The sequence below is a fragment of the Stegastes partitus genome, unplaced genomic scaffold, assembly GCF_000690725.1.
Source record: "Stegastes partitus isolate 25-593 unplaced genomic scaffold, Stegastes_partitus-1.0.2 Scaffold1512, whole genome shotgun sequence".
NCBI lineage: Eukaryota > Metazoa > Chordata > Actinopteri > Pomacentridae > Stegastes > Stegastes partitus.
In genome coordinates this window covers 66476-70543 of record NW_007579243.1, presented here as the reverse complement: position 1 = coordinate 70543, position 4068 = coordinate 66476, and positions in this window count along the sequence as shown.

Below are 4068 nucleotides of genomic sequence, written 5' to 3'. Positions count from 1 at the left end.
TCGACTGAGTTTTTTTTTTCCTGCTTTGGGCATTTATAATACAAATACTGAATGTAATCTTACTCTGACAGATGCATGTGTTTAGATATTTACTTTTTTTTTCACATATAAATGACAAAACATCAGTGAGAGCACAAATTTAGAACACGTTTATTTCCTCTGATTTAAAGCTGATTAATGATCCTACAGGTGGCTTCAGGCCAATCAGAGGGATCGATCTGCAAATGATAAAGTTAGAGAGCAAAATAATGAATTTTGCGTAATTTTTTTTTTAGTTTTATAGATTTATTTCTGCATTTTTGAAATAAATGCAAATATCATTTTCATAAAGATTTTGTGCCTAAAGTTAAATACTTTAAAAAACTTTTTCAGCAAAGTTAAAATATATATTTGCAAATGTATTCTAATTTAACGTCTTTATTTAATCGTTCAAATGGTTAAGTTCAAGTTTAATATTGTACATTTAATTTTACACAACTAAGAAAAAGAATTATTCTGTAATTTTACATACATTTAGTTCTTGTATAATTACAGAAGTTTTCACAAAAATACTGAATAAATGAATGAATTTTCTCCACAAATGTTGGTAATCTGTCAAAATACAGTTATAATTAAAACATTTTGTTAAAAAAGAAAACCTGGCAGAAAAAAATACCAGAAAAAACAGTCAAATATGTTTAAAAGCTGTAAAAGTAACAGAAAACATCTGTAGGATAACGGATTTACAAACAGGAACGTGTGATTTAACAGCTACACATTGTAAAAGATCAACTTTGTGTTTGTGAGAATACAGATTTTAATGCATTTACAGTTTTGGCAGCATGTAAAGAAACAGGAAGTTAAAACGTTGAATATCCTGAATAACCTCAACGCTTCGACCTTCACTGTCCTCTGACTGAGCTGAACTTGAGACTCGTTTTCTTGACAGATCTGCTCTTTTGCTGGACTCCAACCTGTAAAGTGACTTTTTCCGTCTTGTGCAAACGTCCAGATTTCATCACGTCGCTCTGAGCCGGACTTAAACCTCTCGGTCCTCTTGCATAATCCTGCAGGAGAGCAGCTCGGCTCAAAGCTCAGCTACAGCAGAGACGCTGCCTGGAAACAAACCCTCAGAGCAGATCCCTGTTTGAGCTGCAGGCCGGAAACTCAGGAAATTACATGAAGACTTTAATTAAGGCGACCAGCTGCCGAGGTCGTATATGCAGATAATATTCAGGGTTTTCTGTCGTCTCTCTGTGAACTTTGAAGCAGGTGAAGCAACACCGAGGGCAGATTAACGGGGATTTAGTGAAACCTGGCGGTAAAACGAGAGGCTGCACAACGAAAAGCCTTTTGAACAGCTCATAATGAGAGATGGACGGCAGCAGCAAATAGAAACCAGTTTATTAGGGTCACAGGAGCCGAGTCAAAGTCACGTTTAATTATAAACCAAAGAGCTCCAACAGAAAACCATAAAACCCAATGACCTGAAGACAATAATAAAAACAAACATAATAAGAGAAGGAGTCAGCACGGTACAAAGTAAACACATTTAATACGTTTGCGTAAACTCATTTCTTGAACAATTTACTGCTATTTTATAGATTCTTTTGGTTTAAATTACAGGTAATATCTCATAAAATCCTAGAAAAATGTATAAATGTACATGTTAACCCTGATAAAAATAAATTACTGGCCACGATAAAATTGTTCTTTTACAATGTGTGACCATAAATTTACAGTTTCCTCTGCGTCGCACAATAAAACGTTGATCTTTGTTGTAAAATTTGAGAAGTTTAAATCTATCTGCTTTAAGTCTTTACTTTTTTTTGTTGTTGTTTCAGATAGTTTTACAGCAAAACAATGAAAAGGAATCTGATGTTTCTTTAACATCGAGCCCAAACACAGTAAATATACGATATATAAATAAATATGGACCCAAAATGGAGCCTTGAGGGACTCCAGACGTAAATGTGTGAAAGGAAATAAAGGAGAAGGAGGGAACAATCTGGGATGAACCAGGACAGGCGGACGTGTAGTAAATAATAAAGTAATAATATTAATAATAAAGTAACTGATATATATACAGTTGAATTATCCTGTCAGGATCAGATGCAATGAAAATGACACATCAGCATCAGAGCTCAGCTTAGAAAAGTAGTCAAATTATAAGGAACAATCAGAGACAAAAGGCATCAGAATCACAAAATAAAGAACTTTTACTGAAGACAATGAATGTATGTATAAATGATTCCAACTGACAGCAGACAAAGACGATCAAAATGTCGTTTTAACAGCTTACCATGAATCAGAATCGTCATTTTATTTGAAAAAATTAAAGAAAATGACACTGTTCGGAGCCTTCCAGCTGCAAAATTTAGCTAATAAGGATTCTGAATTACTTTTTGACTAATAGAGGTACATGTATATATATATATATATATGGATATGTTGGGATATATTTTCATATTTGGTGAGATCACACACTTTATGTTCAAATCTGTGTTTGTATGAATGTTTTTACACATTCGAGAGGGAAGTTACAGTGAAATATCTAAAAATGAGCCGATGTCGCACCGAGAAGCTTTGAACAAACAAATCCGACTTACAGAAACTAAAGGTGACTTTGAGCAGCAGAGGACAGAGGGATGATCATCAGGGAGGAGAAGCTTCAGTGCCTCCTGCTGGTCAAAGTGGGAGTTTCACAATAAAAGCTCAGAACACGTTTCATGTTCAAGGACAACTGGCTGCAAAACGATCACAGAAAAGTTAAACATGCGATAAGACGAGTTCCTGCTGAGACACGAAACTGTTCATTCAAAGCTATTGTTTGTGTCAAATGGAAATTTGACCTTGACTCAGGTTTAGATACACAACAGGCATCAACAGGACAAATAAATTATAAGGAAAATAAAATACAATCATGGAAAAAAATCTGAAAAAAATACCCCAAAACATACAAAAATAAAAAGACTTTTCAACTTCATTAAAATCTATTTCCAAGCCTTAATTTTGCACTTTTTGTTTCAAAAATACAGAGAAAAATGCAAAATTAAAAAGGAAAAAAAGTCACTAACTGAATTTAATGTAGAATTAATTAACAATAATTGAATAAGAATTTAAGTTTTGTCTGATAAACAAAAAAGAAAACTATTTGAGAAAACAATACATTTGCCAAAATAATTCTTTGTGTCAAAAAATTCCATTTAAAAAAAAAAGAAACTCTAACATTTATATAAACCTACAGGGTTTTTAATTTTTATTTATTTATATATTTATTTACATTAGATGTGTAAGTTTAGTCCCTTTTTGTAAATGCATTGACTTTTTTGTGTTTTTAGAAAAATAAAAATGCAACATTAAAAAGGAAGTAATTATCACTAATTGCATTTTAATTTAGAAATATATTTACAATGATTGAATCAGAATTAATTTTTTTTCTATTAAATGAAAAGGAAATATTTATGAAATACAATTAATTTAATTTCATTTTTTCAATTAAATTTAATTAAAAAGCATTTTTTTTAATGTAATTTGTTCCAAGAAAAAGTAAATTTTCTTTAAAAAAAAAATTCTAAATCTGACATTTATGGTTTGAGTTACAGGTTTTTAGTGTTGTTTTACATTAGATGTCTTTTTTTTTTGGTAGTTTTTTGATTTTTTTTCATGCACGTTAAAAACTTTGTCAAATGAAAAAGAAAATGTGTTAAAATGTCAGATTTTTTCTCTCATAGTGAATATTAAACATCCCTGTTGTGGTGTTTGTAGTTTATACTGACGCTGGTACTGAAGGACACACTGTAAACATCCTGACTGGGATATAAATACAGCTGACAGACGGCCCACATGCAGCATGAATGAAGCCCACAGGTGAAAGACTCACATGATGACGAACAGCTGATCTCAGCGTACGTCTGAGGAAACACTCACACGGCCGACAGCAGCTGATCGACGTCTGACCGTAAACCTGAGGACACACAGTGACGTATTGACGTTTCCTTCCTGGTGACGTGATGGAATCCTTCAGACTGAACTGAACAACGTAAACCTCATTCCAACCTTTAGAGTTCAAGTATTAAATGAAGACTT